Raw genomic sequence first — 11,239 nt, 5'->3', positions numbered from 1 at the left:
AATGTAACTAATAGTTAAGACTGAAAATTTGAAGCTATTTTCTAGTGTGCGTGATGAAATCAAATCATTTGATTTTAAATATGAAAGAAGATATTTTTATGATTTAGTGGAAAGGAAAGTGCTGAAAGACTTACTCCAAACAATACTGCCTTCATACATTTCAGTATTTACTCATAATGAAGCCATTTCTATGGAAATGAGACCATCACTTAGTATTCCATGCAATTGATTCATTCATAATAGTTCTTTGAGATCAATGATATATTTTAATGAAAATTTTCAGGAACTTTCTTTGTCATAAGACCCAAAGGCAGCATGAAAAATCTTTACAGAGATATAACTCATCATGTTCTCAAGCAATATTCATATTTTTAAAATCACATTAGCAAAATTTAAAGGTGAATTTTTATATAAGTATTAGAAGCATTGATAATTGTAGATACCTCTTGGGAATCAATGTGTTTCTGCAATAACTATAACGATATATATATATATATATATATATATATTATACTCCACATAGTTAGGGTTTCAAAATCAGAGCCATAAGAAGATATGGATGGTTATTATCTACTTCATACTTCAGTTTTAAAAAACTCATTTAAAATGAACTGAAGAAGAAGATATGTTTTTCTTTAAAAAAAAAAAAAAAATATATATATATATATATATATATATATATATAAATTTTTTAAAATATTAAACACTAAATGTTTAGGCCAATGGGGTTTTGTCAGGGAGAATTGGGTTTGAACTTGGCTTTATCACCTCTTAACAGGAAAATATTTCAGATGTTATTTTTCCATATTAAACTTTGTTTCACATGTAAAATGGGTCTGATTAAATATTCCCAATAGATTTATGTGTGGACATACGGATCTGAGGATTAAATGAGATAATAAATACAAAGTGCATACTGGAGTACAGCAAATGCTCAATAAATAATTATGGTCATTAATATTTTTCTAGAGTGAACTAGGATATATGCATAGTCTTTTCAATCCAGAAAAGCAAATTGTAAAAAGTAAGAAAATTGCCAGCTCAAATTATCTTTATCATTCTGTCATACATTTTCATTAAGGAAAAAATATAAAAATTATCTAATTCTCCTGCTCATTCATACCAAATAAATAACTTAAGAAAACATGTCAGAAAAATTGATTTAGCAAAATCCTGTAAGAGACATTTTAATATAGAGCATTGCACTCTCAACATTTTATTCTCCATGTCCTTTAGTTATTACATGTTTCATAGACACAAAAATGTTAAGTGTAGTTCTGTTGTGGAGTACTTGTCTACCAAATGTGATCACTGGATTTGATCCCCATCACAATAGGAAGAAAAACAGAAAAAAAAGAAAGAAAAAGACTGATTCCAATGAACATATCAAGTCATTTCTCTTATTCTTTCTGTTAGCATTCAGCAATAAGAATATATAGTTTGTATTAATGCTCCCCTCTAATAGTGTGATAGTTCCTTGTGTCCATGTGTGCTATGTTTTCCATTACAGAACTATAATGTGTATAAAATATGAAGCTCATTCATTTGAAACTAGATTTCTCAACCTCAACACCACTGACAGTTTAACACTTTAGGCCACATAATCATTTTTTAGGGGTGAATTGTCTTATACATCTTAAACTGTGCATCAACATCTCCAGCTTTCAAAAATAGACGTGCTTTGCATCCCTCCTCTTTGGTTGTGACAAATGAAACCTTCTTCAGCTATTTACTATGTCCCCTGGGTGTCAAAATCATCTCTGGCTGTGGACCACTAGTCTGAATCAGGATCTTTATGAAACCAATAAATTGCAATTAGTTGACAAGCTGCTTTGAAAACATAACTCTCTCCCCATCCTTCCTACCTTTTTATTTTTCTTTCTATATATTTGTTAATGAAACCACAGATTTAATTTGTAACATTTCCCACCATTTGAAACTTTGCAGATGGTCTTCCTGTGATATGAGCACATTTCTTTGCTGCTTCTATTTCCTATAAATGAATAGTTAGACCTGGAGATTCTTGATAAGATTCTGTGGCAATTTTTTGGCAGGAGCACTTCAGAGTCATCAATATGTACTTCCATCAGGCAGTGTCAGTTTATTTCTACTTTGATGATATTAGATCATTGCTCACAACCGGCATGTCATTCACGGTTACCAAATTCAGAAAATTTGATGTTACCATTTCTTTTTAAAATATGTGACCTTGATGTATACTTCTATATAAATTAATTCTCTTTCATCAACATTTTGGTTATCTTGAAGTACAGTTAATTTTTAAGAATGCAGGTCAATGCTGAAATCTTAAATTTTATTTAAAGATTTTCAAAATAGAAAGTAGGCTTAATAATATCTTCTGAAGAGATTGTTGGGAGTTGTGTTTTATTTGAATGTGTATCCTAAGGGTCCCTGTGTTGGAAGTGTGGTCATCACTATTGCAATTTTGGGAGGTGATGAAATAGTGAAAAGTAGATCCTAGAGAGGAGCAATTGGGTCAGTGGAGTCACTATTCTTAGGGGAGATCAATACTGGTCTCCTTGAGTAAGCTCGTTGCTCTCTTGAGAGGGACTTATAAATAGAGCAAGACTGGCTCCTTCTTGTTTTCTGGCTTCCAGTCTCATCTTGTGATCTCTCCCTCTCACAGGTGTCCATCATCATGTTGCCATCTACCATGAGGCCCTCACCAGAGCTGAGCCATGCTGGCTGCATGCCCTTGAACCTGTGAGCTAAGTAAACTTTTTTTCTTTACAATTACCAAGCCTTAGGTATTTTATTAGGGAGAATGGGATAACACTGTGATCAATGATATTTCTTCTCTTTTGAATTTCTATTGAATATATAACAAATGAATATATAAAATACATTCATTTTAATCCAACACAGTTATTCTTCTTATTGGCATTTATATTTACTGATCATGGACCAGGAGAAACTTTTTCAAGTGGGTATCTATATTCACTTGACATGAACACAGTAATATTTTTAACTTTCAAGCTGTCTGCTCTAGCTATATATTTACACTGTAGGCATAAGAAATTTTCATGCTATATGTGAAGTTGTATAATCTTATTTAAATGTAGTTTGATTCATAAAAATTTCATACTATAAACTGTGCAGAATTCACTAAAGATATTCAAAGAAAAGGTATAAGTAGTAAAGATAAAATTATATCATTAAATAAAATGGTATCATTAAAATATAATTAAATGAAGGCATACCTGAGGAAATAACTAAAAGATAGTAGTAACAAATAGAAAACACTAGCAATAGATTTCATTCCATGCATATATAAATTTTCATTGAATATTAACATTCTAAACACATTAAATAAATAAATTTACTTTAGATGGGATAAACAGGAAAGATCCAATATATACTTGATACAAGTGATTCACTTCATATCTAAAGAATGTGTAGTTTGAAAATAAAATTTGGGGAGAAGATAAATGATGCAAATGTTATTCAAAACAAAACTGGATTGTATATGGATTTACATATAATAATATCAACATCAACACAAAGAATATTATCAGAGCTAATAAAGCAAAATTATACAATGAAAAATTAACCAAAGCTCCAAGAAGATATAACAATTCAAAATATATGTGCAATGAACAAAATACATGAAGCTAAAGAAAATAGACTAAAAGGAGCAATAGAAAATGCCATGATTTTAATTGGTGATGTCAGTACTCCTCTGAATAATCAATAGAACAAATAGACAAAAAATTAATAAGCATAGAGAAGACATAAAAGACACACTCTTTGTAGTTTTTTTTTTTTTTTTTTTTTTTTCTTTTTGGTGATGCTGGGGATTGAACCCAGCCCCTTTTGCTTGTGAGACAAGCATTCTACCAACTGAACTATATCCCCAGCCTGACATACTTTTTAGAGATGATTGCCCTCAACAAGTAAAAAACTAATGATTTACATGAAACATTAACATAAATAATATTCAGGGTCATACAATATATATTTTTAAATATTATAAAATATTAAAATTGTACCTGATCTTTTCTTATACCATGATATAATTAATCTATATAGCAATAATAGAATTACATATGGAAAAAGCATAGGTACTTAGAATTTAAGAAACATATTTTTAGGACAGACAAGATAGCAGGTTACTAGGAAGTGGTTTTTCTCACAGCTTGGTGACTCGGGACTCAAACAGCGAAAAAACTATTTCTCTGGGAGGTGAGTGAAAGAAAAAAAAATCACTAATACTCACTATCAGACAGACAGCCTTAAGGACTGAGAAAGTTTGGGTACATCAGAGAATGTTAAGGAACAGAATTAGAGCTTAGCCTTGGGCTGGAGAGTGGGGTAGACACAAGTCTGAAAAGATCTGTAAGTGCTAGAATATCTTGGCCTGTGGAACCCCAGAATTGGAGGAGTAGCCCTCCCTGAGCCGACCCAGAGGTTATTCAGCTCAATAAACTGGCACTCAAAAGTAAAGATCTACCATCAGTGTACAGGAAACTAAATAAATAAACTATAGAACTAAAAAATACAATTGATAATTTAGATTTAACAAACACAAATACAATATTTCATAGATCAATGAATAAATACACTCCCTTCTCAGCAGCACATAAAATATTATCCAAAATAGACCACTTCTTTATCTACAAAACAACTCTTAGCAAATTCAAAAACATAGAGATAATACCTTGCATTCTATCAGATCATAATGAACTGAAATTAGAAATTAATGATGAAATAAAAATAGATGCTACTGTAACAACTAGAGATTAAATAATACACTATTAAACAACCAATAGAGAGCTTTAAAAATCAGGGATGAAATAAAATAACACTTAGAGGTAAATGAGAATAGTGAGACAACATATCATAATCTCTGATACACTATGAAGGCAGTTCTAAGAGTAAAGTTTGTTTAATTGAGTTCATTCATTAAAAGAACTGAAAATCACCATAAATAACCTAACATTATATCTCAAAACCCTAGAAAAAGAACAAACCAACCCCAAAAGCAGAAGACAGGAATAATCAAAATCAGAGCCAAAATTAATAAAATTTAAACAAAAAAATTCAAAAATAATTAAAACAAAAATGTGATTACTTGAAAAAATAACCAAATTAATAAACCCTTAACCAAGCTAATAAAAAAGTGAGAAAAAAGCCCATGATGAAAAAGAAAAATCACCACAGACATCACTGAAATATAGAAGATAACCAGAACTTACTTTGAAAATCTATAGAAAATTTTGAAGACATTTAAAAGTTTCTAGAGACATATGACCTAACCAAATTGAATCAAGAGGACAAAGGAGGTAAATGAGAATAGTGAGACAACATATTTAAACTGATCAATTTTAAGCAAAGAAATTGAAGACACCATCAGAACCCTACCAACAAAGAAAAGCCCAGGACCAGATGAATTCTCAGCTGAGTTCTACAAGACCTTTAAAGAAGAACTTACACACATACTCCTCAAATTATTACATGAAAAGAAAAGGAGGGAACCCTTCAAAACTCATTTTATGAAAGGAGTGTCATCCTGATACCAAATTAAGGAAAGAAAACTTCAGACAAATATCCCTGATGAGCATTTACACAAAAATTTAAATAAAATACTGTCAAAATGCATTTCAATATGTATCAAAAAGATAGGATACTAAGATCAAGTGGGGTTCATTCCAGGGATGAAAGGTTGAACAACATAGGGAAATCAATAAATACGATTGACCATATCAACAGACTTTTAAAAAGAATCACATGACTAACTAACTCAATAGATTCAGAAAGACATTTGACAAAATTCAGCATCCATTCATGCTCAAAACACTAGAATAACTCGTGTTAATAAGAACATACTTCAACATTGTAAAAGATATATATGTGAAATCCAAGGCCAATACCATTCTAAATGGAGAAGAATTGTAAGCATTTTATCTAGAGACTGGAACAAGATAGGGTGCCCTCCTTTATCACTCCTATTTAAAATAGTCCTTGAAACCTTAGCCAGAACAATTAGAAAAAAGAAATAAATTTATATGAATCAGAAAATAGGACCTCAAACTATTCCTACTTGATGATTACATAATTCTATATTTAGAGTACTCAAAAACTCTACTTATAAAGCTTCTAGAGCTAATAAACAAATTCATCAGATTTGCAGGGTATAAAATCAACACCAATAAATCAATTGCATTCCTATACAGCAATAAATTATTAGCTGAAAGAGAAATCAGGAAACTATCCCATTCACAATGGCCTCAAAAAATAAAATAAAATACTTGAAATCAATCTGACAAAAGAGTTGAAAGGCCTCTATAATGAAAACTACAGAACACTAAAGAAAGAAATTGTAAAAGACCTCAGAAAATGTAAAGCTCTTACATGTATTTGCATAGGCAGAATTAGAATTGTCAAAACGGCCATATTACCAAAAGTGCTATGGAGATTTAATAAAAGCCCTGTTAAAATACCAATGACATTCTCCATAGAAATAGAAAAAGCCATCAGGAAATTTATTTGAAAAATAAGAGGCCCAGAATAGCCACAGCGAACCTTAATGAGAAAATTGATGCAGAGGGCATCACAAAACCAGACTTCAGATTACACTACAGAGCTGTAGTAACAAAAGCAACAAGGTATTAGCACACACACACACACACACACACACACACACACACACAAAGAAAAAAAAAACAGACATAAAAACCAATGAAACAGAATAGAAGACACAGAGGAAAATTTACATAAATGCAATTATCTCATCCTAGACAAGGGTGCTATAAACATACATTGGAGAAAAGATAGCCTTTTCAACAAATGGTGCTGGAAAAACTAGAAATATGTATGTAGTAGAATAAAATCAAATCCTATCTCTCACCATGCACAAAACTCAAGTCAAAGTGGATCAAGGACCTATGCATTAGACCAGAGACCCTGTGCCTACTACAAGAAAAAGTAGGCCCAACTCTCCATCATGCCAGCTTAGGAACTGATTTCCTCAAAAAGATTCCTAAAGCACAAGAAGCAAAATCAAGAAACAATAAATGAGATGATATCAAACTGAAAAGCTTTTTCACAGCAAAGGAAACAATCAAGAACTTTAACAGAGATCCTACAGAATGGAAGAAAATTTTTACTACCTGCACCTCAGATAGAGCATTAATCTCCCAATTTATATAAAGAACTCAAAAAACTTAACATCAAAAATAATAACCAAATCAATAAATGGGCAAAGAAACTGAATAAAAACTTCACAGATGAAGAAATAACAAGTAGATTTTAAAAATGTTCAACTTCTCTAGCAATTAGAGAAATGCAGATTAAAACTACAATGAGATTCCATCTCACTACAGTCAGAATCACAATTATCAAGAATACAAATATCAATAAATGTGGTACTCGCATATATTGCTGGTGGGACGCAAATTAGTGCATCCACTCTGGAAAGCAGTATGGAGATTCCTTAGAAAACCTGGAATGGAACCACCATTTGACCCAGTTATTCCACTCCTTCATCTATACCCAAAGAACATAAACTCAGCAGTCTACTCTGATGTAGCCACACCAATTTTTATAGCAGCTCAACTCACAATAGCCTAGGTATGGAAAAACTTAGGTGTTCTTCAATGGATTAATGGATAAAGAAAATGTGGTATATATACCCAATGGAATATTATTCAGCCATAATGAAGAATAAAATTATGGCATTTGCTAGTAAATGGATGGAACTGGATAATATCATGTTAAGTGAAATAAGCTAATCCTAAAAAAACAAAGGCCAAATGTTTTCTCCAATATGTGGATGCTGACCCACATCAAAGAGAGTGGGGAAAGGAAGAAGAGAAATCCATTGATTAGACAAAGGGGAATGAAGGGAAATGCAGGAAGAGAGAAATAGTTAAGGATAATAGAATTAATCAGACATAACTTTTCTAGCCTTGTATTTGAATACATGACTAGGGTAAATCTGCATCTTGTACAACCACAAGAGTAGGATTCTGATGAGAATAAGTTATACTCTATGTATATGTAATTTGCCAAAATACATTTTCTTGTCATATATAACTAAAAAGAACAAATAAAAAAGTAAAAAGCATATTTATTAATTGCCTATCAGTCGCAAAAGAAACTAAAGAAGTAATTAGAAGATATTTATAATAGAATAAAAATGTAAATACAAGCTGGAATTGAAATAAGAGGAAAAATTAGAACATTAAATTTTGACAATAAAGAAGGGAGTCTAAAATCTGTTTTCTAAGGTTTCTCCTTAAGAAACTGTTAAGTACAAATTAAACCCCCCAAAACAAAAGATAGGTAATATAAAAAAAGAGGGTGACGAATTAATGAAATTGAGGAGAGGAAATTAAGAGAAAGCTGATGAAATAAAAAAATAGATGCTTAAGACATTTATTTAAACAACACAATTCATCATATCAACAGACTAAAGAACAGAATTGTATGATCACCTGAATAGATACATAAAATGACTTTGGCAAAGTTGAACATCTATGCATTATAAAATCTCAGCATGGTATCAAAAAATAAAAAGGATATAGAGAGAAAAGTTTAGTGTTTCTTGGTCTAATAAAGGGTAACTATAAAAACCCTGAAGTTAATATCATTCTTTGTGGTGAAAGAAGAAATTGTTTTCTGCTAAATCTAGAAGGATGCTAAGGTCTGTCTGTTCTGATCACACCCATTTAGCATTATAATGCTTTTCAGACTTACCCTTAAAACCTACAATTACAAAACTTCCAGATGAAAATATTAGAGAATCTGTGAGCTTACATTAATAAAGACATGCTACAAAATTCACAATCTATAAAGGAAAACAAGTTATAAATTGAACTGTATTAAAATAAAAAACTTCTGTTTTGCAAAAAAATGGTATTAAAAATCATTAACAAATCTTAAAATAGGGGAAAAGTATTTGCAAATCACATATCTGCCAAAAGATACTTATCAGGATTATATAATTATTATAATTCAGAAATAAGGTAATTCATCGTACAATGAAAACTGATAGAAAATTTCAACAGACACTTGGCCAAATAAATTACAGATAGCAAACCAAGACCTGACAATGTCTTCAACATCATTAGACATTAAAAATTAAAAATTAAAAATAAAACCACAATTGGGTATTCTAGAACTTGTTAGAATGATAGAAAAATTTTAAATTGTAACACCAAGTGTTGATGTAGGAGCAGAGCAACATGCTACATATTTTATTTCATGATCTTTCATTTCATGCTTCTGTGTATACCTTTGAGAAAACTAAAATTTAAGTTCAAACGAAATCCTGCAGGTGGATATTGATGTGTTTAATCTCCAAAGGTGGAAACCACCCAAATATTATTTAAATTGATAATAACCAACTGTGTTAAATTATACAATGGAATATTGCTCAGTGATAAAGAAAAGCAAAAATGTTAATATATACAACATCTCTAAATCTGAAATGTTGTATGAAAGAAAGTAAATTCTAAAGGCTTCATTTTAACTATGATTCTAATTTATATGACATTCATGAAAAGACAAAATTATGTGTCCATAAATCAAATCTGTCTCAATCAGGATCTGGAGTTGCAGGATGATCACACTAGAAAACAGCAGATGAGAAACTGGAAGGATTGTTCTTTTTCTTTTTTGCAGTGTTGCATATTATCATAATCATTTTCAAAATCACAGAGGCCTATACTTAATGGAATAAATATTACTTATATACATTATCCTCAATTATAAAAAAATCAGAAGCAATTATTTCTGATTGTTTTAAAGAGATGAACAAATGATCATGTAGTACAATTGTTGTTTCATGTTCAAGAACTTTTAGTGCAAACAAATACCATTCATACTTGCAGTCCTATTATTAGAAATTAACATAGGAAAGGGGATCTGTTATTGCATCAGGGTAGAAGAATCAAGAATGCCTGAATACTTGTAGTTTTCTTAGCTAACGTTCCCCTTAAGTTTTTCTGCCTTAAAACTAACAGTGTTTCACTCTTTTTAATCATAATATTTAACACAAGCCTTGAAAATTTTTGTATTAATAGGGAATGGACCATTGTTCTAAACAAAAAGAACTTAGAAAACAAAAGAAGGTATCTTTTATTCCCTTTATGTCTGGATTAGAATGCATATGGTCAAGGCCATATATGTAATGCCTTCTCTAGTTGAGGTATTTTCCCCAAACTCTGCTTTCATATCAAAGAAGTGACAAAATAAATAGTAGAGAGAAGATACTGCTTTGCACAAAGTTAACAGGCATCTATGTATATTTGCCATACATATTAACAAAAACAGAAAGAGTGCAACAGGAAGAATTTGACAAATTACTCTGATTCATACATTTCCAAAGTCAAATGATAGGGAGAGACTTGGATAAATAAGAGATTTTTTTAAATGATGTGGTGAAAATCAGTATGCCAGGTCTCATTTGACAGACTGTGGGAGCTCTCCTCTTGTGTTCATCAGCTATGGTAGGGGATAAGTTAAAAGGAAAGTACCAGATTGAACTGGGGAGCTTCCCTTGAGCTCTAGAGAAAGAAGTATTTGTCCTAAGGAACTTACTGTGTTGTTTTAAAGCAACAAAGAGCTCATTGCATTGTTTCCTTTGGACTATCACAAATGAGATAGAGAGAGATAGACATAGATGATAACAGATAGATACATTGTTGGAATAAAATAAAGAAAGGGAATTTCATAAAATGATGTGCTGAATGGATCCACTTTCAATTGCTCTTGAGTCTGGTGTGTGTTCCAGGGGTTGATAAATATGTAAAACAGGAATGCATTCATACATTCTGGTTTCCAGGTGTTTCTGTCCAATAGAAGTCCCCAGAAGAAAATTAAAGAATAGTTAGAAAATGAGGTAATATTAAATATTCTCCCTCCTCCATTGAAAGAAGGAGATGCTCAATTGACTATCTGGTCTGCCTACCTAATAACACACTTACTATCAAGCAGCCTTTTTCATGGTTTTCTTCTTTGGCTTGTGATAGCTACTCCTTCATCTTACCCCTTGCCTATTGTTATGGTTGAAATGTGTGATATCCTCCAAAAGCTCATGAGTGACACAATTCAAGAAAGTTTTTAGGTAAAATTATTGGGTTATGAGAACCTTAACCTAGCCAGTGAATTATTCCTGTGATAAGGATTAACTGAGTGATAACTATAGTCAGGTAAGGTGTGCCTGGATGAGGTGGGTAGTTGGGGTGTGCCTCTGGGTTATATATTATGTCAGTGG

At 31.4% G+C, this 11,239-nt stretch overlaps 1 non-coding gene across 1 annotated transcript; it reads right to left on the bottom strand.

Moving 5' to 3' along the window:
- Positions 1 to 3,803: 3,803 nt before the first annotated feature.
- Positions 3,804 to 3,876, bottom strand: Trnav-cac (transfer RNA valine (anticodon CAC)). Its single transcript has one exon. It is a non-coding gene; the product is annotated as a tRNA-Val (tRNA).
- Between the last annotated feature and the right edge of the window lie 7,363 nt (positions 3,877 to 11,239).

Source organism: Marmota flaviventris, chromosome 11, assembly GCF_047511675.1.
Source record: "Marmota flaviventris isolate mMarFla1 chromosome 11, mMarFla1.hap1, whole genome shotgun sequence".
Classification (NCBI taxonomy): Eukaryota; Metazoa; Chordata; class Mammalia; order Rodentia; family Sciuridae; genus Marmota; species Marmota flaviventris.
Note: the sequence above shows the minus strand (reverse complement) of the source record. Positions and strands in the feature narration are given on the sequence as shown.